The sequence below is a fragment of the Oncorhynchus masou genome, chromosome 5 (assembly GCF_036934945.1).
Source record: "Oncorhynchus masou masou isolate Uvic2021 chromosome 5, UVic_Omas_1.1, whole genome shotgun sequence".
Taxonomy (NCBI): domain Eukaryota; kingdom Metazoa; phylum Chordata; class Actinopteri; order Salmoniformes; family Salmonidae; genus Oncorhynchus; species Oncorhynchus masou.
This window is the reverse complement of record NC_088216.1, coordinates 2,188,097-2,211,772: the sequence shown is the minus strand read 5'-3', so window position 1 is coordinate 2,211,772 and position 23,676 is coordinate 2,188,097. Positions and strand designations below refer to the sequence as shown.

At 50.3% G+C, this 23,676-nt stretch overlaps 1 long non-coding RNA gene and 1 pseudogene across 1 annotated transcript; one reads left to right on the top strand and one right to left on the bottom strand.

Moving 5' to 3' along the window:
• On the top strand, positions 1 to 4,298 carry LOC135530919 (uncharacterized). The gene is made up of 2 exons (XR_010453919.1): positions 1 to 33; positions 3,924 to 4,298. It is a non-coding gene; the product is annotated as an uncharacterized LOC135530919 (long non-coding RNA).
• On the bottom strand, positions 4,187 to 21,210 carry LOC135530909 (guanine nucleotide-binding protein G(I)/G(S)/G(O) subunit gamma-13-like; annotated as a pseudogene).
• Between the last annotated feature and the right edge of the window lie 2,466 nt (positions 21,211 to 23,676).

Sequence of the window (23,676 nt, the reverse complement as noted above, 5' to 3'; positions counted from 1 at the left end):
CCAAGGAGAAACCACAGGTGGTGTCCACTACAGGTAACATTACATCAATGTAGCATCTCTAAACAGGTAACATTACATCTAACGTGCATCTCTGCTACAGGTAACATTACATCTAATGTAGCATCTCTGATTCAGGTAACAGGTTAATCTAATGTAGCATCTCCACTGCAGGTAACAGGTTACATCTAACGTAGCATCTCTGCTGCAGGTAACATTACATCTAACGTAGCATCTCTACTACAGGTAACATTACATCTAACGTAGCATCTCTGATTCAGGTAACAGGTTACATCTAATGTAGCATCTCCACTACAGGTAACATTACATCTAACGTAGCATCTCTGCTACAGGTAACATTACATCTAACGTAGCATCTCTACTACAGGTAACAGGTTACATCTAACGTAGCATCTCTGCTACAGGTAACAGGTTACATCTATCGTAGCATCTCTACTACAGGTAACATTACATCTAACGTAGCATCTCCACTACAGGTAACATTACATCTAACGTAGCATCTCTGCTACAGGTAACATTACATCTAACGTAGCATCTCTGCTACAGGTAACATTACATCTAACGTAGCATCTCTGCTACAGGTAACATTACATCTAACGTAGCATCTCTGCTACAGGTAACATTACATCTAACGTAGCATCTCTGCTACAGGTAACAGGTTACATCTAACGTAGCATCTCTGCTACAGGTAACATTACATCTAACGTAGCATCTCTGCTACAGGTAACAGGTTACATCTAACGTAGCATCTCTGCTACAGGTAACATTACATCTAACGTAGCATCTCCACTACAGGTAACATTACATCTAACGTAGCATCTCTGCTACAGGTAACAGGTTACATCTATCGTAGCATCTCTACTACAGGTAACATTACATCTAACGTAGCATCTCCACTACAGGTAACATTACATCTAACGTAGCATCTCTACTACAGGTAACATTACATCTAATGTAGCATCTCTGATTCAGGTAACAGGTTACATCTAATGTAGCATCTCCACTGCAGGTAACAGGTTACATCTAACGTAGCATCTCCACTGCAGGTAACATTACATCTAACGTAGCATCTCTACTACAGGTAACATTACATCTAACGTAGCATCTCTGATTCAGGTAACAGGTTACATCTAATGTAGCATCTCCACTACAGGTAACATTACATCTAACGTAGCATCTCCACTACAGGTAACATTACATCTATCGTAGCATCTCTGCTACAGGTAACAGGTTACATCTAATGTAGCATCTCCACTACAGGTAACATTACATCTAACGTAGCATCTCTGCTACAGGTAACATTACATCTAACGTAGCATCTCTGCTACAGGTAACAGGTTACATCTAACGTAGCATCTCTGCTACAGGTAACATTACAACTAACGTAGCATCTCTACTACAAGTAACATTACATCTAACGTAGCATCTCCACTACAGGTAACAGGTTACATCTAACGTAGCATCTCCGCTACAGGTAACATTACATCTAACGTAGCATCTCCAACTACAGGTAACATTACATCTAACGTAGCATCTCTGATACAGGTAACATTACATCTAACGTAGCATCTCTGCTACAGGTAACATTACATCCAACGTAGCATCTCCACTACAGGTAACATTACATCTATCGTAGCATCTCTGCTACAGGTAACAGGTTACATCTAATGTAGCATCTCCACTAGTGGTAACATTACATCTAACGTAGCATCTCTGATTCAGGTAACATTACATCTAACGTAGCATCTCTGATTCAGGTAACATTACATCTAACGTAGCATCTCTGATTCAGGTAACTACACTCTGTTCAATGTTCCCTCAAACATTTCTCAGCAGTGACAAATTTCAGGTTACATGTTGTGAAAATTCTGTTCAACTTCCAGCGTGAGTTTACTGTGAACACTGAGGCTGTACCCACTAAGTTACAGTTTTACTGTGAACACTGAGGCTCTACCTGCTTTAAGTTACAGTTTTACTGTGAACACTGAGGCTGTACCTGCTTTAAGTTACAGTTTTACTGTGAACACTGAGGCTGTACCTGCTTTAAGCTACAGTTTTACTGTGAACACTGAGGCTGTACCTGCTTTAAGTTACAGTTTTACTGTGAACACTGAGGCTGTACCCACTAAGTTACAGGTTTACTGTGAACACTGAGGCTGGACTTGCTGTTACAGGTTTACTGTGAACACTGAGGCTGTACCCACTAAGTTACAGTTTTACTGTGAACACTGAGGCTGTACCCACTAAGTTACAGTTTTACTGTGAACACTGAGGCTGTACCTGCTTTAAGTTAGTTTTACTGTGAACACTGAGGCTGTACCCACTAAGTTACAGTTTTACTGTGAACACTGAGGCTGTACCTGCTTTAAGTTACAGTTTTACTGTGAACACTGAGGCTGTACCCACTAAGTTACAGGTTTACTGTAAACACTGAGGCTCTTCCTGCTTTAAGTTACAGTTTTACTGTGAACACTGAGGCTGTACCTGCTTTAAGTTACAGTTTTACTGTGAACACTGAGGCTGTACCCACTAAGTTACAGGTTTACTGTGAACACTGAGGCTGTACCCACTAAGTTACAGTTTTACTGTGAACACTGAGGCTGTACCTGCTTTAAGTTACAGTTTTACTGTGAACACTGAGGCTGTACCCACTAAGTTACAGTTTTACTGTGAACACTGAGGCTGTACCTGCTTTAAGTTACAGTTTTACTGTGAACACTGAGGCTGTACCCACTAAGTTACAGTTTTACTGTGAACACTGAGGCTGTACCTGCTTTAAGTTACAGTTTTACTGTGAACACTGAGGCTGTACCTGCTTTAAGTTACAGTTTTACTGTGAACACTGAGGCTGTACCCACAGGTTTACTGTGAACACTGAGGCTGTACCCACTAAGTTACAGTTTTACTGTGAACACTGAAGCTGTACCTGCTTTAAGTTACAGTTTTACTGTGAACACTGAGGCTGTACCTGCTTTAAGTTACAGTTTTACTGTGAACACTGAGGCTGTACCTGCTTTAAGTTACAGTTTTACTGTGAACACTGAGGCTGTACCCACTAAGTTACAGTTTTACTGTGAACACTGAGGCTGTACCCACTAAGTTACAGGTTTACTGTGAACACTGAGGCTGTACCCACTTTAAGTTACAGGTTTACTGTGAACACTGAGGCTGTACCCACTAAGTTACAGTTTTACTGTGAACACTGAGGCTGTACCTGCTTTAAGTTACAGTTTTACTGTGAACACTGAGGCTGTACCCACTAAGTTACAGGTTTACTGTGAACACTGAGGCTGTACCTGCTTTAAGTTACAGTTTTACTGTGAACACTGAGGCTCTACCTGCTTTAAGTTACAGTTTTACTGTGAACACTGAGGCTGTACCCACTAAGTTACAGTTTTACTGTGAACACTGAGGCTGTACCCACTAAGTTACAGTTTTACTGTGAACACTGAGGCTGTACCTGCTTTAAGTTACAGGTTTACTGTGAACACTGAGGCTGTACCTGCTTTAAGTTAGTCTTAAGTGGCCAAGTAGGCTACTGTGGCTATGTGATCATAATGTAGCTCTACCAGAGTAGCCTACCATCAAAAACAATGGAGAAAATGCATCCCATAATATTTTAACACGGAAATAGCTGTTTCATCATTCAGCCTACAGTAGCAGCCAATGTGCGGTGTTCAATGTCTACATTCCATGAGACTTATGAAGAAAAACATGCAGGGCTTCACATGAACCTGTTTATCCACTTGTCCTTCAGACACGGAGGGGACTGAACATGTTGTTAGAAGCAAGAAACCACAAAATAAAATGCATTATTATTCCCATTCCAATATTGATCATATGTATGTGTAGAGGCTATGTATCTGTGTGTGTTTCAACCGTAAACTGTCTCTGTCTGTCACTAGGTGAGGTGTGTGTGGAGGTTGCCATGGGGACAGCGGTTGGCAACAGTGACGTGTGGTTCCGCTTCAACGAGGGCGTGTCCAACGCCGTGCGACGCAACATCTACATCAGAGAACTGCTATAACTCACACACCGTACACACACACCGTACACACACACACCGTAGACACACACACACCGTAGACACACACACACCGTACACACACACACACACTCCATCTCATACACGTTCAAATGTTAGTATATAAATTACCACGAGTCAATCTGTCAAACCACCTCTTTATTATGTTTGATTGACAGTGGAAACAAGCCAATAAAAACAGTGTATTGTGATTGACAGTGGAAACAAGCCAATAAAAACAGTGTATTCTGATTGACAGTGGAAACAAGCCAATAAAAACAGTGTATTCTGATTGACAGTGGAAACAAGCCAATAAAAAGTGTGATTTAGTTAACAACAAACTTCTATCTCAGTCTTTAACAAAGCTATGAGATGAGCTCTGCAAATCTACTTTCAATGTAGGACATGCTGCTTCAGAGGAAGGGGGCTACTTTCAATGTAGGACACGCTGCTCAGAGGAAGGGGGCTACTTTCAATGTAGGACACGCTGCTCAGAGGAAGGGGGCTACTTTCAATGTAGGACACGCTGCTCAGAGGAAGGGGGCTACTTTCAATGTAGGACACGCTGCTCAGAGGAAGGGGGCTACTTTCAATGTAGGACACGCTGCTCAGAGGAAGGGGCTACTTTCAATGTAGGACACGCTGCTCAGAGGAAGGGGGCTACTTTCAATGTAGGACACGCTGCTCAGAGGAAGGGGGCTACTTTCAATGTAGGACACGCTGCTCAGAGGAAGGGGCTACTTTCAATGTAGGACACGCTGCTCAGAGGAAGGGGGCTACTTTCAATGTAGGACATGCTCCTCAGAGGAAGGGGGCTACTTTCAGCTAAAACCATAGACATGGATGTACAAATAAATAGGACAGAATAACTTGGTGTGTGTTTCTCAGTGTGTGTGTGTCTCTGTCTGTGTGTGTGTGTGTGTCTCTGTCTGTGTGTGTGTGTGTGTGTGTGTCTCTGTCTGTGTGTGTGTGTGTGTCTGTCTGTGTGTGTGGGTGTCTCTGTCTGTGTGTGTCTCTGTCTGTGTGTGTGTGTGTGTGTGTGTGTGTGTGTGTGTGTGTGTGTGTGTGTGTGTGTGTGTGTGTGTGTGTGTGTGTGTGTGTGTGTGTGTGTGTGTGGATCCGTGTGTGGATCCGTGTGTGTGTCCGTTAGAGGATCACACATTTGCCTTTCTCCACCCAGGGGTTGGCCCTCATCAGCTCTGGGTTCAGGAATGGGTTCACACACACACCCCTCGATCCATTTCACCAGCCTGCCAAGAGAACACACACACCCTGTTAGACCACACCCCTCGATCCACCCGGCTGGCATTCAATCCGATCTCAGGTTTAGGTTCTAGGTGTATTTAAAGGTTCTGATTGGGCCGACAGATTTGACCGTGAATGGGATCTTCCCGAACGAGGAAACATTTGCCTTAAAAACCCACGATGGGTTTGAGTCTCGGACTTAGACAAGGTTGCTAGTTTGAATCCCGGACGTAGGGAAGGTTGCTAGTTTGAATCCCGGACATAGACAAGGTTGCTAGTTTGAATCCCGGACATAGACAAGGTTGCTAGATTGAATCTTGGACATAGGGAAGGTTGCTAGTTTGAATCTCGGACATAGGGAAGGTTGCTAGTTTGAATCCCGGACGTAGACAAGGTTGCTAGTTTGAATCCCGGACGTAGACAAGGTTGCTAGTTTGAATCCCGGACGTAGACAAGGTTGCTAGTTTGAATCCCGGACGTAGGGAAGGTTGCTAGTTTGAATCCCGGACGTAGGGAAGGTTGCTAGTTTGAATCCCGGACGTAGGGAAGGTTGCTAGTTTGAATCCCGACCATAGACAAGGTTGCTAGATTGAATCCCGGACTTAGACAAGGTTGCTAGTTTGAATCCCAGACGTAGACAAGGTTGCTAGTTTGAATCCCGGATGTAGGGAAAGTTGCTTGTTTGAATCCCGGACGTAGACAATGTTGCTAGTTTGAATCCCGGACGTAGACAAGGTTGCTAGTTTGAATCCCGGATGTAGGGAAGGTTGCTAGTTTGAATCCCGGACGTAGACAAGGTTGCTAGTTTGAATCCCGGACTTAGACAAGGTTGCTAGTTTGAATCCCGGACTTAGACAAGGTTGCTAATTTGAATCCCGGACTTAGACAAGGTTGCTAGTTTAAATCCCGGCCATAGACAAGGTTACTAGATTGAATCCCGGACGTAGACAATGTTGCTAGTTTGAATCCCGGATGTAGAGAAAGTTGCTCGTTTGAATCCCGGACGTAGACAATATTGCTAGTTTGAATCCCGGACGTAGGGAAGGTTGCTAGTTTGAATCCCGGACATAGACAAGGTTGCTAGTTTGAATCTCGGACATAGGGAAGGTTGCTAGTTTGAATCTCGGACATAGGGAAGGTTGCTAGTTTGAATCCCGGACGTAGACAAGGTTGCTAGTTTGAATCCCGGACGTAGACAAGGTTGCTAGTTTGAATCCCGGACGTAGACAAGGTTGCTAGTTTGAATCCCGGACGTAGACAAGGTTGCTAGTTTGAATCCCGGACGTAGGGAAGGTTGCTAGTTTGAATCCCGGACGTAGGGAAGGTTGCTAGTTTGAATCCCGACCATAGACAAGGTTGCTAGATTGAATCCCGGACTTAGACAAAGTTGCTAGTTTGAATCCCAGACGTAGACAAGGTTGCTAGTTTGAATCCCGGATGTAGGGAAAGTTGCTTGTTTGAATCCGGATGTAGGGAAAGTTGCTTGTTTGAATCCCGGACGTAGACAAGGTTGCTAGTTTGAATCCCGGATGTAGGGAAGGTTGCTAGTTTGAATCCCGGACGTAGGGAAGGTTGCTAGTTTGAATCCCGGACTTAGACAAGGTTGCTAATTTGAATCCCGGACTTAGACAAGGTTGCTAGTTTAAATCCCGGCCATAGACAAGGTTACTAGATTGAATCCCGGACGTAGACAATGTTGCTAGTTTGAATCCCGGATGTAGAGAAAGTTGCTCGTTTGAATCCCGGACGTAGACAATATTGCTAGTTTGAATCCCGGACGTAGGGAAGGTTGCTAGTTTGAATCCCGGACATAGACAAGGTTGCTAGTTTGAATCTCGGACATAGGGAAGGTTGCTAGTTTGAATCTCGGACATAGGGAAGGTTGCTAGTTTGAATCCCGGACGTAGACAAGGTTGCTAGTTTGAATCCCGGACGTAGACAAGGTTGCTAGTTTGAATCCCGGACGTAGACAAGGTTGCTAGTTTGAATCCCGGACGTAGACAAGGTTGCTAGTTTGAATCCCGGACGTAGGGAAGGTTGCTAGTTTGAATCCCGGACGTAGGGAAGGTTGCTAGTTTGAATCCCGACCATAGACAAGGTTGCTAGATTGAATCCCGGACTTAGACAAGGTTGCTAGTTTGAATCCCAGACGTAGACAAGGTTGCTAGTTTGAATCCCGGATGTAGGGAAAGTTGCTTGTTTGAATCCCGGATGTAGGGAAAGTTGCTTGTTTGAATCCCGGACGTAGACAAGGTTGCTAGTTTGAATCCCGGATGTAGGGAAGGTTGCTAGTTTGAATCCCGGACGTAGGGAAGGTTGCTAGTTTGAATCCCGGACTTAGACAAGGTTGCTAATTTGAATCCCGGACTTAGACAAGGTTGCTAGTTTAAATCCCGGCCATAGACAAGGTTACTAGATTGAATCCCGGACGTAGACAATGTTGCTAGTTTGAATCCCGGATGTAGAGAAAGTTGCTCGTTTGAATCCCGGACGTAGACAATATTGCTAGTTTGAATCCCGGACGTAGGGAAGGTTGCTATTTTGAATCCCGGACATAAACAAGTTTGCTAGTTTGAATCTTAGACTTAGATGAGGTTGCGAGATTGAATCCTAGATGAGACTTTTGTTTTACAACCTGACCTAACATTCCGAACTATTGACATTTCAATGTTTCTGACTGCTTTAAATATGTCAACCAAAGAGCAAGTGCAACAGCCAAGTGGTTAGAGCATTGGGCCAGTTAACGAAAGGTTGCTGGTTTGAATACCGGCGCGGACAAGCTGAAAAATCTGTTGATGTGACCTTGAGCAAGGCACTTAACCATAATGATTTCCAGGGAGGGACATACAACTATGACTGACCCTGTAAAACAACACATTACACTGGGGTAGAGACCAGCAGGACACTCAGGTAGAGACCAGCAGGACACTGGGGTAGAGACGACAAGGGCACTGGGGTAGAGACGACAAGGACACTGGGGTAGAGACGACAAGGACACTGGGGTAGAGACGACAAGGGCACTGGGGTAGAGACGCCAAGGGCACTGGGGTAGAGACGCCAAGGGCACTGGGGTAGAGACGCCAAGGGCACTGGGGTAGAGACGACAAGGACACTGGGGTAGAGACGACAAGGGCACTGGGGTAGAGACGACAAGGGCACTGGGGTAGAGACCAGCAGGACACTGGGGTAGAGACGACAAGGACACCGGGGTAGAGACGACAAGGACACCGGGGTAGAGACGACAAGGACACCGGGGTTGAGACGAGAAGGACACCGGGGTAGAGACGAGCAGGACACCGGGGCAGAGACGACAAGGACACCGGGGTAGAGACGACAAGGACACCGGGGTAGAGACGACAAGGACACCGGGGTAGAGACGACAAGGACACCGGGGTAGAGACGACAAGGGCACCGGGGTAGAGACGACAAGGGCACCGGGGTAGAGACGACAAGGGCACCGGGGTAGAGACCAGCAGGAAACTGGGGTAGAGACCAGCAGGACACTGGGGTAGAGACGACAAGGACACTGGGGTAGAGACGACAAGGACACTGGGGTAGAGACGACAAGGACACTGGGGTAGAGACCAGCAGGAAACTGGGGTAGAGACCAGCAGGACACTGGGGTAGAGACGACAAGGACACTGGGGTAGAGATGACAAGGACACTGGGGTAGAGACGACAAGGACACTGGGGTAGAGACGACAAGGACACCGGGGTAGAGACGACAAGGACACCGGGGTAGAGACAAGGACACCGGGGTAGAGACGACAAGGACACCGGGGTAGAGACGACAAGGACACCGGGGTAGAGACGACAAGGACACCGGGGTGAATCACCGGGGTAGAGACGACAAGGGCACCGGGGTAGAGACGACAAGGGCACTGGGGTAGAGACCAGCAGGAAACTGGGGTAGAGACCAGCAGGAAACTGGGGTAGAGACCAGCAGGACACTGGGGTAGAGACGACAAGGACACTGGGGTAGAGACGACAAGGACACTGGGGTAGAGACCAGCGGAAACTGGGGTAGAGACCAGCAGGACACTGGGGTAGAGACGGCAAGGACACTGGGGTAGAGACGACAAGGGCACTGGGGTAGAGACGCCAAGGGCACTGGGTTAGAGACGCCAAGGGCACTGGGGTAGAGACGACAAGGACACTGGGGTAGAGACGACAAGGGCACTGGGGTAGAGATGACAAGGGCACTGGGGTAGAGACCAGCAGGACACTGGGGTAGAGACGACAAGGACACCGGGGTAGAGACGACAAGGACACCGGGGTAGAGACAAAGGACACCGGGGTTGAGACGAGAAGGACACCGGGGTAGAGAAGGCAGGACACCGGGGTAGAGACGACAAGGACACCGGGGTAGAGACGACAAGGACACCGGGGTAGAGACGACAAGGGCACCGGGGTAGAGACCAGCAGGAAACTGGGGTTGAGACCAGCAGGACACTGGGGTAGAGACGACAAGGACACTGGGGTAGAGACGACAAGGACACTGGGGTAGAGACGACAAGGACACTGGGGTAGAGACGACAAGGACACTGGGGTAGAGACGACAAGGACACTGGGGTAGAGACGACAAGGACACTGGGGTAGAGACCAGCAGGACACTGGGGTAGAGACCAGAAGGACACCGGGGTAGAGACCAGAAGGACACCGGGGTAGAGACGACAAGGGCACCGGGGTAGAGACGACAAGGGCACCGGGGTAGAGACGACAAGGGCACCGGGGTAGAGACGACAAGGGCACCGGGGTAGAGACCAGCAGGAAACTGGGGTAGAGACCAGCAGGAAACTGGGGTAGAGACCAGCAGGAAACTGGGGTAGAGACCAGCAGGAAACTGGGGTAGAGACCAGCAGGACACTGGGGTAGAGACCAGCAGGACACTGGGGTAGAGACGACAAGGACACTGGGGTAGAATCCCAAGGACACTGGGGTAGAGACACAAGGACACTGGGGTAGAATCGACAAGGACACTGGGGTAGAGACAAAGGACACTGGGGTAGAGACGACAAGGACACTGGGGTAGAGACGACAAGGACACTGGGGTAGAGACGACAAGGACACTGGGGTAGAGACAAGGACACTGGGGTAGAGACCCGACAAGGACACTGGGGTAGAGAACCCGGGCACTGGGGTAGAGGCAAAGGGCACTGGGGTAGAGACGACAAGGGCACTGGGGTAGAGACGACAAGGGCACTGGGGTAGAGACCAGCAGGAAACTGGGGTAGAGACCAGCAGGAAACTGGGGTAGAGACCAGCAGGAAACTGGGGTAGAGACCAGCAGGACACTGGGGTAGAGAACAAGGACACTGGGGTAGAGACGACAAGGACACTGGGGTAGAGACGACAAGGACACTGGGGTAGAGACGACAAGGACACTGGGGTAGAGACCCAAGGACACTGGGGTAGAGACGACAAGGACACTGGGGTAGAGACGACAAGGACACTGGGGTAGAGACGACAAGGACACTGGGGTAGAGACCAGCAGGACACTGGGGTAGAGACCAGCAGGACACCGGGATGTAGAGACCAGAAGGGCACCGGGGTAGAGACGACAAGGGCACCGGGGTAGAGACGACAATGGCACCGGGGTAGAGGACAAGGGCACCGGGGTAGAGACGACAAGGGCACCGGGGTAGAGACGACAAGGGCACCGGGGTAGAGACGACCCTTAAAAAGGGCACCGGGGTAGAGACGACAAGGGCACCGGGGTAGAGACCAGCAGGAAACTGGGGTAGAGACCAGCAGGACACTGGGGTAGAGACGACAAGGACACTGGGGTAGAGACCCAAGGACACTGGGGTAGAGACCAGCAGGAAACTGGGGTAGAGACCAGCAGGACACTGGGGTAGAGACGACAAGGACACTGGGGTAGAGGCGACAAGGACACTGGGGTAGAGACGACAAGGACACCGGGGTAGAGACGACAAGGACACCGGGGTAGAGACGACAAGGACACCGGGGTAGAGACGACAAGGACACCGGGGTAGAGACGAGCAGGACACCGGGGTAGAGACGAGCAGGACACCGGGGTAGAGACGACAAGGACACCGGGGTAGAGACGACAAGGACACCGGGGTAGAGACGACAAGGACACCGGGGTAGAGACGACAAGGGCACCGGGGTAGAGACGACAAGGACACCGGGGTAGAGACCAGCAGGAAACTGGGGTAGAGACCAGCAGGACACTGGGGTAGAGACCAGAAGGACACCGGGGTAGAGACGACAAGGGCACCGGGGTAGAGACGACAAGGGCACCGGGGTAGAGACGACAAGGGCACCGGGGTAGAGACCAGCAGGAAACTGGGGTAGAGACCAGCAGGAAACTGGGGTAGAGACCAGCAGGACACTGGGGTAGAGACGACAAGGACACTGGGGTAGAGAGGATGAGGACTCTGGGGTAGTTTATACTACGTGACTTCTTTAGATACGACAAGGTCACTGGGGTAGAGACGACAAGGACACTGGGGTAGAGACGACAAGGACACTGGGGTAGAGACGACAAGGACACTGGGGTAGAGACGACAAGGACACTGGGGTAGAGACGACAAGGACACTGGGGTAGAGACGACAAGGACACTGGGGTAGAGACGACAAGGACACCGGGGTTGAGACGAGAAGGACACCGGGGTAGAGACCAGCAGGACACCGGGGTAGAGACGACAAGGACACCGGGGTAGAGACGACAAGGGCACCGGGGTAGAGACGACAAGGGCACCGGGGTAGAGACCAGCAGGACACTGGGGTAGAGACGACAAGGACACCGGGGTAGAGACGACAAGGACACCGGGGTAGAGACACTGGACACCGGGGTAGAGACGACAAGGACACCGGGGTAGAGACGACAAGGGCACCGGGGTAGAGACGACAAGGGCACTGGGGTAGAGACCAGCAGGACACTGGGGTAGAGACGACAAGGACACCGGGGTAGAGACGACAAGGACACCGGGGTAGAGACGACAAGGACACCGGGGTAGAGACGACAAGGACACCGGGGTTGAGACGAGAAGGACACCGGGGTAGAGACGAGCAGGACACCGGGGTAGAGACGACAAGGACACCGGGGTAGAGACGACAAGGACACCGGGGTAGAGACGACAAGGACACCGGGGTAGAGACGACAAGGACACCGGGGTAGAGACGACAAGGGCACCGGGGTAGAGACGACAAGGGCACTGGGGTAGAGACCAGCAGGAAACTGGGGTAGAGACCAGCAGGACACTGGGGTAGAGACGACAAGGACACTGGGGTAGAGACGACAAGGACACTGGGGTAGAGACGACAAGGACACTGGGGTAGAGACGACAAGGACACTGGGGTAGAGACGACAGGACACTGGGGTAGAGACCACAAGGACACTGGGGTAGAGACGACAAGGACACTGGGGTAGAGACGACAAGGACACTGGGGTAGAGACGACAAGGACACTGGGGTAGAGACGACAAGGACACTGGGGTAGAGACGACAAGGACACTGGGGTAGAGACCAGCAGGACACTGGGGTAGAGACCAGAAGGACACTGGGGTAGAGACCAGAAGGACACTGGGGTAGAGACCAGAAGGACACTGGGGTAGAGACCAGAAGGACACCGGGGTAGAGACCAGGAGGACACCGGGGTAGAGACCAGGAGGACACTGGGGTAGAGACCAGGAGGACACTGGGGTAGAGACCAGAAGGACACTGGGGTAGAGACCAGCAGGACACTGGGGTAGAGACCAGCAGGACACTGGGGTAGAGACGACAAGGACACCGGGGTAGAGACGACAAGGACACTGGGGTAGAGACGACAAGGACACTGGGGTAGAGACGACAAGGTCACTGGGGTAGAGACCAGCAGGACACTGGGGTAGAGACCAGCAGGACACTGGGGTAGAGACCACAAGGACACCGGGGTAGAGACCAAGGGCACCGGGGTAGAGACGACAAGGGCACCGGGGTAGAGACCAAGGGCACCGGGGTAGAGACGACAAGGGCACCGGGGTAGAGACCAAGGGCACCGGGGTAGAGACGACAAGGGCACCGGGGTAGAGACCAGCAGGAAACTGGGGTAGAGACCAGCAGGACACTGGGGTAGAGACCACAAGGACACTGGGGTAGAGACCACAAGGACACTGGGGTAGAGACGACACTGGGGTAGAGACCAGGGACACTGGGGTAGAGACCAGGAGGACACTGGGGTAGAGACCAGGAGGACACTGGGGTAGAGACCAGCAGGACACTGGGGTAGAGACCAGAAGGACACTGGGGTAGAGACCAGGAGGACACTGGGGTAGAGACCAGGAGGACACTGGGGTAGAGACCAGCAGGACACTGGGGTAGAGACCAGCAGGACACTGGGGTAGAGACCAGCAGGACACTGGGGTAGAGACCAGCAGGACACTGGGATAGAGACCAGCAGGACACTGGGGTAGAGACCAGGAGAACACTGGGGTAGAGACCAGCAGGACACTGGGGTAGAGACCAGCAGGACACTGGGGTAGAGACCAGCAGGACACTGGGATAGAGACCAGCAGGACACTGGGGTAGAGACCAGGAGGACACTGGGGTAGAGACCAGGAGGACACTGGGGTAGAGACCAGCAGGACACTGGGGTAGAGGAGACAAGGACACTGGGGTAGAGACCAACAGGACACTGGGGTAGAGGAGACAGGACACTGGGGTAGAGACCAGCAGGACACTGGGGTAGAGACCAACAGGACACTGGGGTAGAGACCAACAGGACACTGGGGTAGAGACCAGCAGGACACTGGGGTAGAGACCAACAGGACACTGGGGTAGAGACCAGAAGGACACTGGGGTAGAGGAGACAAGGACACTGGGGTAGAGACCAACAGGACACTGGGATAGAGACCAGAAGGACACTGGGGTAGAGACCAGGAGGACACTGGGGTAGAGACCAGCAGGACACTGGGGTAGAGACCAGGAGGACACTGGGGTAGAGACCAGCAGGACACTGGGGTAGAGACCAGGAGGACACTGGGGTAGAGACCAGCAGGACACTGGGGTAGAGACCAGGAGGACACTGGGGTAGAGACCAGGAGGACACTGGGGTAGAGACCAGGAGGACACTGGGGTAGAGACCAGGAGGACACTGGGGTAGAGACCAACAGGACACTGGGGTAGAGACCAGGAGGACACTGGGGTAGAGACCAGCAGGACACTGGGGTAGAGACCAGAAGGACACTGGGGTAGAGACCAGCAGGACACTGGGGTAGAGACCAACAGGACACTGGGGTAGAGACCAGGAGGACACTGGGGTAGAGACCAGCAGGACACTGGGGTAGAGACCAGCAGGACACTGGGGTAGAGACCAGCAGGACACTGGGGTAGAGACCAGCAGGACACTGGGGTAGAGACCAGAAGGACACTGGGGTAGAGACCAGGAGGACACTGGGGTAGAGACCAACAGGACACTGGGGTAGAGACCAGGAGGACACTGGGGTAGAGACCAGGAGGACACTGGGGTAGAGACCAGCAGGACACTGGGGGAGAGACCAGCAGGACACTGGGGTAGAGACCAACAGGACACTGGGGTAGAGACCAGAAGGACACTGGGGTAGAGACCAACAGGACACTGGGGTAGAGACCAGAAGGACACTGGGGTAGAGACCAACAGGACACTGGGGTAGAGACCAACAGGACACTGGGGTAGAGACCAACAGGACACTGGGGTAGAGACCAGCAGGACACTGGGGTAGAGACCAGCAGGACACTGGGGTAGAGACCAACAGGACACTGGGGTAGAGACCAGCAGGACACTGGGGTAGAGACCAGGAGGACACTGGGGTAGAGACCAACAGGACACTGGGGTAGAGACCAGGAGGACACTGGGGTAGAGACCAGCAGGACACTGGGGTAGAGACCAGCAGGACACTGGGGTAGAGACCAGCAGGACACTGGGGTAGAGACCAGAAGGACACTGGGGTAGAGACCAGGAGGACACTGGGGTAGAGACCAGAAGGACACTGGGGTAGAGACCAGCAGGACACTGGGGTAGAGACCAGAAGGACACTGGGGTAGAGGAGACAAGGACACTGGGGTAGAGACCAACAGGACACTGGGATAGAGACCAGAAGGACACTGGGGTAGAGACCAGGAGGACACTGGGGTAGAGACCAGAAGGACACTGGGGTAGAGACCAGAAGGACACTGGGGTAGAGACCAACAGGACACTGGGGTAGAGACCAACAGGACACTGGGGTAGAGACCAGCAGGACACTGGGGTAGAGACCAACAGGACACTGGGATAGAGACCAGGAGGACACTGGGGTAGAGACCAACAGGACACTGGGATAGAGACCAGGAGGACACTGGGGTAGAGACCAGAAGGACACTGGGGTAGAGACCAACAGGACACTGGGGTAGAGACCAGCAGGACACTGGGGTAGAGACCAGGAGGACACTGGGGTAGAGACCAGAAGGACACTGGGGTAGAGACCAGCAGGACACTGGGGTAGAGACCAACAGGACACTGGGGTAGAGACCAGAAGGACACTGGGGTAGAGACCAGGAGGACACTGGGGTAGAGACCAGCAGGACACTGGGGTAGAGACCAGAAGGACACTGGGGTAGAGACCAACAGGACACTGGGGTAGAGACCAGCAGGACACTGGGGTAGAGACCAGCAGGACACTGGGGTAGAGACCAACAGGACACTGGGGTAGAGACCAACAGGACACTGGGGTAGAGACCAGGAGGACACTGGGGTAGAGACCAACAGGACACTGGGGTAGAGACCAGAAGGACACTGGGGTAGAGACCAGGAGGACACTGGGGTAGAGACCAGGAGGACACTGGGGTAGAGACCAGGAGGACACTGGGGTAGAGACCAGCAGGACACTGGGGTAGAGACCAGAAGGACACTGGGGTAGAGACCAACAGGACACTGGGGTAGAGACCAGCAGGACACTGGGGTAGAGACCAGAAGGACACTGGGGTAGAGACCAACAGGACACTGGGGTAGAGACCAACAGGACACTGGGGTAGAGACCAACAGGACACTGGGGTAGAGACCAACAGGACACTGGGGTAGAGGAGACAGGACACTGGGGTAGAGACCAGCAGGACACTGGGGTAGAGACCAGGAAGACACTGGGGTAGAGACCAGGAGGACACTGGGGTAGAGACCAACAGGACACTGGGGTAGAGACCAGAAGGACACTGGGGTAGAGACCAGAAGGACACTGGGGTAGAGACCAGCAGGACACTGGGGTAGAGACCAGGAGGACACTGGGGTAGAGACCAGCAGGACACTGGGGTAGAGACCAACAGGACACTGGGGTAGAGACCAACAGGACACTGGGGTAGAGACCAGGATGACACTGGGGTAGAGACCAGAAGGACACTGGGGTAGAGACCAGGAGGACACTGGGGTAGAGACCAGAAGGACACTGGGGTAGAGACCAGGATGACACTGGGGTAGAGACCAGCAGGACACTGGGGTAGAGACCAACAGGACACTGGGGTAGAGACCAGGAGGACACTGGGATAGAGACCAGGAGGACACTGGGGTAGAGACCAACAGGACACTGGGGTAGAGACCAGGAGGACACTGGGGTAGAGACCAACAGGACACTGGGGTAGAGACCAACAGGACACTGGGGTAGAGACCAGGATGACACTGGGGTAGAGACCAGAAGGACACTGGGGTAGAGACCAGGAGGACACTGGGGTAGAGACCAGAAGGACACTGGGGTAGAGACCAGGATGACACTGGGGTAGAGACCAGCAGGACACTGGGGTAGAGACCAACAGGACACTGGGGTAGAGACCAGGAGGACACTGGGATAGAGACCAGGAGGACACTGGGGTAGAGACCAGCAGGACACTGGGGTAGAGACCAGCAGGACACTGGGGTAGAGACCAGGAGGACACTGGGGTAGAGACCAGCAGGACACTGGGGGAGAGACCAGCAGGACACTGGGGTAGAGACCAACAGGACACTGGGGTAGAGACCAGAAGGACACTGGGGTAGAGACCAGAAGGACACTGGGGTAGAGACCAGAAGGACACTGGGGTAGAGACCATCAGGACACTGGGGTAGAGACCAGGAGGACACTGGGGTAGAGACCAACAGGACACTGGGGTAGAGACCAGAAGGACACTGGGGTAGAGACCAACAGGACACTGGGGTAGAGACCAGCAGGACACTGGGGTAGAGACCAACAGGACACTGGGGTAGAGACCAACAGGACACTGGGGTAGAGACCAGAAGGACACTGGGGTAGAGACCAACAGGACACTGGGGTAGAGACCAACAGGACACTGGGGTAGAGACCAACAGGACACTGGGGTAGAGACCAGCAGGACACTGGGGTAGAGACCAGAAGGACACTGGGGTAGAGACCAGCAGGACACTGGGGTAGAGACCAACAGGACACTGGGGTAGAGACCAGCAGGACACTGGGATAGAGACCAGAAGGACACTGGGGTAGAGACCAGCAGGACACTGGGATAGAGACCAGACAGGACACTGGGGTAGAGACCAGCAGGACACTGGGGTAGAGACCAGCAGGACACTGGGGTAGAGACCAGCAGGACACTGGGATAGAGACCAGAAGGACACTGGGGTAGAGACCAATCAGGACACTGGGGTAGAGACCAACAGGACACTGGGGTAGAGGAGACAGGACACTGGGGTAGAGGAGACAGGACACTGGGGTAGAGGAGACAGGACACTGGGGTAGAGACCAGGAGGACACTGGGGTAGAGACCAGGAGGACACTGGGGTAGAGACCAGCAGGACACTGGGATAGAGACCAACAGGACACTGGGGTAGAGACCAGCACTACCTACTCAGTAACCGTGATGGAGGATTTCTCTCTGTTGATGGCCAGCTGGTACTGAAGACTCTCCACCTCCCTCTTCATCTGGGGAAGATCCAAGTCCTCCATCTACACTAATGACATAATACACACATTACATAGTACACACATTAGATAGTACACACATTACATTATACACACATTACATCATACACACATTACATCATACACACATTACATTATACACACATTACATCATACACACATTACATAGTACACACATTACATAGTACACACATTACATAATACACACATTACATAGACACACATTACATCATAGACACATTACATAGTACACACATTACATATACACACATTACATAGTACACACATTAGATAGTACACACATTACATTATACACACATTACATCATACACACATTACATCATACACACATTACATTATACACACATTACATTATACACACATTACATTATACACACATTACATCATACACACATTACATTATACACACATTACATCATACACACATTACATTATACACACATTACATCATACACACATTACATCTACCACATTACATTATCTACATATTACATACCAGACATATCATACACACCTTACATTATACATATTACATAGTACACACATTACATAGTACACATATTACATCATACTACCAGACATATCTACACACATTACATCATAGACACATTACATAGTACACACATTACATTATACACATATTACATAGTACACACATTACATATCTACACATTACATTATACACATATTACATAGTACACACATTACATAGACATATCTACATCATACACACATTACATCATACACACATTACATTATACACACATTACATCATACACACATTACATTATACACACATTACATCATACACACATTACATCATTCACTCTCCTACCAGACATATCTACACTCTCCTACCAGACATATCTACACGCTCCTACCAGACATATCTACACGCTCCTACCAGACATATCTACACTCTCCTACCAGACATATCTACACTCTCCTACCAGACATATCTACACTCTCCTACCAGACATATCTACACTCTCCTACCAGACATATCTATACATAGTCTACACTCTCCTACCAGACATATCTACACTCTCCTACCAGACATATCTACACTCTCCTACCAGACATATCTATACATAGTCTACACTCTCCTACCAGACATATCTACACTCTCCTACCAGACATATCTATACATAGTCTACACTCTCCTACCAGACATATCTACACTCTCCTACCAGACATATCTACACTCTCCTACCAGACATATCTACACTCTCCTACCAGACATATCTACACTCTCCTACCAGACATATCTACACTCTCCTACCAGACATATCTACACGCTCCTACCAGACATATCTACACTCTCCTACCAGACATATCTACACTCTCCTACCAGACATATCTATACATAGTCTACACTCTCCTACCAGACATATCTACACTCTCCTACCAGACATATCTACACTCTCCTACCAGACATATCTACACTCTCCTACCAGACATATCTACACTCTCCTACCAGACATATCTATACATAGTTTGCTGTATGACCAGAATACCGTGTGTGTGAGAGAGAGACTCTGAATAACTGGGTCATGTCCCTTTTTTTAGGTCATTTAGCTGCACACCCCACCAGTAACAGATATATTATATAGATATTGAGTAACATCGATATATTATATAGATATTGAGTAACATCGATATATTATATAGATATTGAGTAACATCGATATATTATATAGAGTAACATAGATATATTACATAGATATAGAGTAACATAGATATATTATATAGCTCAGCTATGATCATTTATACATAGACATTCAACACGAATACAGTATACTTTGATTAAATGTGGTCATGTATTTATATCCATCAACACTTATTAGAATACAGTTTACTCCTTATTTAAATGTACTTATATATTTATATAAGTCTATGATTGTGTTTATATATATATATAGTGTAAAATGATTATAGACGTCACAGATTCTCTGTTCTCCCGGTCTCCGCGCTCATCATCACTACCTCCCGTTTTGATGGAAGAAAACAGGTCGTTCTGTTCTTCGGTTCCGTTAAATCCCCCGGTTTTTACAGAGAACACAACGTTAAATCCCCCGATTTTTACAGATGACGTTTAATTTAAAAGCTCATGTCGAGACAAAGCCAGAGAGCGTTAGAGTGATGCAGCTGTCTCCGTGTTTTCATCTGCCCTATTTAAATAAACCAATCATCTCCTCCTGCCTGAAATAACACATTATCTCGATCAACAAAGACAACAGCTGAACCTCTGGAGTTTATCCAGAGACTATAAAGGGCATCAATATCCAGAGATGGCATTATGCTGATTAAAAACCCTCAATAAATACACGTTATAAAACGGTATAACCGTTTCCGCAACTAGCCTTAGCGTTTTCCCTTATGAATGTTATTCTGGAGGCAGATCTGCAGTGGTCACTAAGCACCACTACAAAGTCATCAAATCTGATTTTACACCCTAACCACTGTTTAACCTTAATGCCTAACCTTATATTAAAGACCAAAAATATGTTTTGTTTTCATGAATTTGTACACTATAGCCAATGTTTACATTACAGCTGGCCTATCTAAAGGGATGTACATGATATAGACCGTATAGACGGATACAGACCGAATTATGCTGCTACGAGACTATTAATATCGCGGAAGGAGCGCGGGAGGGTACTGTGGTATTTCTTACCGTTTTACCGGAGACCTGGTGCTTCTAGTCGTGAGGTTCTGATCCAGATGATCTGTAGCCCTGGTTAGCCTTATGTTCCCAAACAGACGACACGCGATTTACCCCCCTCAAACTACCGAAAACAGAACAGTGGAGGTAACGAGCTCTAACGGGAATTAGCGGTGGTTAGAGCGGAAAAATCAGGAACGCTAGAGCATCTCCCGGTAGACAGGACCGACTACAGCGCGCGAGACAGAGAGATCAATCCGCTTCTATCTTCTGCCTGTGGAACTGCCTCACTCTCTCTACTCTCTTCTTCTATCGACACTCCCTCTGTCCTCCTCCTCTATCAGACACTCCCTTTCTCCCTCTATCCTCCTCTGTCAGACACTCCCTTTCTCCCCTATCCTCCTCTATCAGACACCCCCTTTCTCCCTCTATCCTCCTCTATCAGACACTCCCTTTCTCCCTCTATCCTCCTCTATCAGACACCCCCTTTCTCCCTCTATCCTCCTCCTCTATCAGACTCTCCCTTTCTCCCTCTATCCTCCTCCTCTATCAGACACTCCCTTTCTCCCTCTATCCTCCTCCTCTATCAGACACTCCCTTTCTCCCTCTATCCTCCTCCTCTATCAGACACTCCCTTTCTCCCTCTGTCCTCCTCCTCTATCAGACACTCCCTTTCTCCCTCTATCCTCCTCCTCTATCAGACACTCCCTTTCTCCCTCTATCCTCCTCCTCTATCAGACACCCCCTTTCTCCCTCTATCCTCCTCTATCAGACACTCCCTTTCTCCCTCTATCCTCCTCCTCTATCAGACACTCCCTTTCTCCCTCTATCCTCCTCCTCTATCAGACACCCCCTTTCTCCCTCTATCCTCCTCTATCAGACACTCCCTTTCTCCCTCTATCCTCCTCCTCTATCAGACACCCCCTTTCTCCCTCTATCCTCCTCTATCAGACACTCCCTTTCTCCCTCTATCCTCCTCTATCAGACACCCCCTTTCTCCCTCTATCCTCCTCCTCTATCAGACACCCCCTTTCTCCCTCTATCCTCCTCTATCAGACACTCCCTTTCTCCCTCTATCCTCCTCCTCTATCAGACACTCCCTTTCTCCCTCTATCCTCCTCCTCTATCAGACACTCCCTTTCTCCCTCTATCCTCCTTCTCTATCAGACACTCCCTTTCTCCCTCTATCCTCCTCTATCAGACACTCCCTTTCTCCCTCTGTCCTCCTCCTCTATCAGACACTCCCTTTCTCCCTCTATCCTCCTCCTCTATCAGACACTCCCTTTCTCCCTCTATCCTCCTCCTCTATCAGACACTCCCTTTCTCCCTCTATCCTCCTCCTCTATCAGACACTCCCTTTCTCCCTCTATCCTCCTCCTCTATCAGACACTCCCTTTCTCCCTCTATCCTCCTCCTCTATCAGACACTCCCTTTCTCCCTCTATCCTCCTCCTCTATCAGACACTCCCTTTCTCCCTCTATCCTCCTCTATCAGACACTCCCTTTCTCCCTCTATCCTCCTCTATCAGACACTCCCTTTCTCCCTCTATCCTCCTCCTCTATCAGACACTCCCTTTCTCCCTCTATCCTCCTCCTCTATCAGACACTCCCTTTCTCCCTCTATCCTCCTCCTCTATCAGACACTCCCTTTCTCCCTCTATCCTCCTCCTCTATCAGACACTCCCTTTCTCCCTCTATCCTCCTCCTCTATCAGACACTCCCTTTCTCCCTCTATCCTCCTCTATCAGACACTCCCTTTCTCCCTCTATCCTCCTCCTCTATCAGACACCCCCTTTCTCCCTCTATCCTCCTCTATCAGACACTCCCTTTCTCCCTCTATCCTCCTCTATCAGACACTCCCTTTCTCCCTCTATCCTCCTCCTCTATCAGACACCCCCTTTCTCCCTCTATCCTCCTCTATCAGACACTCCCTTTCTCCCTCTATCCTCCTCTATCAGACACCCCCTTTCTCCCTCTATCCTCCTCTATCAGACACTCCCTTTCTCCCTCTATCCTCCTCCTCTATCAGACACTCCCTTTCTCCCTCTATCCTCCTCCTCTATCAGACACTCCCTTTCTCCCTCTATCCTCCTCCTCTATCAGACACTCCCTTTCTCCCTCTATCCTCCTCCTCTATCAGACACTCCCTTTCTCCCTCTATCCTCCTCTATCAGACACTCCCTTTCTCCCTCTATCCTCCTCCTCTATCAGACACCCCCTTTCTCCCTCTATCCTCCTCTATCAGACACTCCCTTTCTCCCTCTATCCTCCTCTATCAGACACTCCCTTTCTCCCTCTATCCTCCTCCTCTATCAGACACCCCCTTTCTCCCTCTATCCTCCTCTATCAGACACTCCCTTTCTCCCTCTATCCTCCTCTATCAGACACCCCCTTTCTCCCTCTATCCTCCTCTATCAGACACTCCCTTTCTCCCTCTATCCTCCTTCTCTATCAGACACTCCCTTTCTCCCTCTATCCTCCTCTATCAGACACTCCCTTTCTCCCTCTGTCCTCCTCCTCTATCAGACACTCCCTTTCTCCCTCTATCCTCCTCCTCTATCAGACACTCCCTTTCTCCCTCTATCCTCCTCCTCTATCAGACACTCCCTTTCTCCCTCTGTCCTCCTCCTCTATCAGACACCCCCTTTCTCCCTCTATCCTCCTCCTCTATCAGACACTCCCTTTCTCCCTCTATCCTCCTCCTCTATCAGACACTCCCTTTCTCCCTCTATCCTCCTCCTCTATCAGACACTCCCTTTCTCCCTCTATCCTCCTCCTCTATCAGACACTCGCTTTCTCCCTCTATCCTCCTCCTCTATCAGACACCCC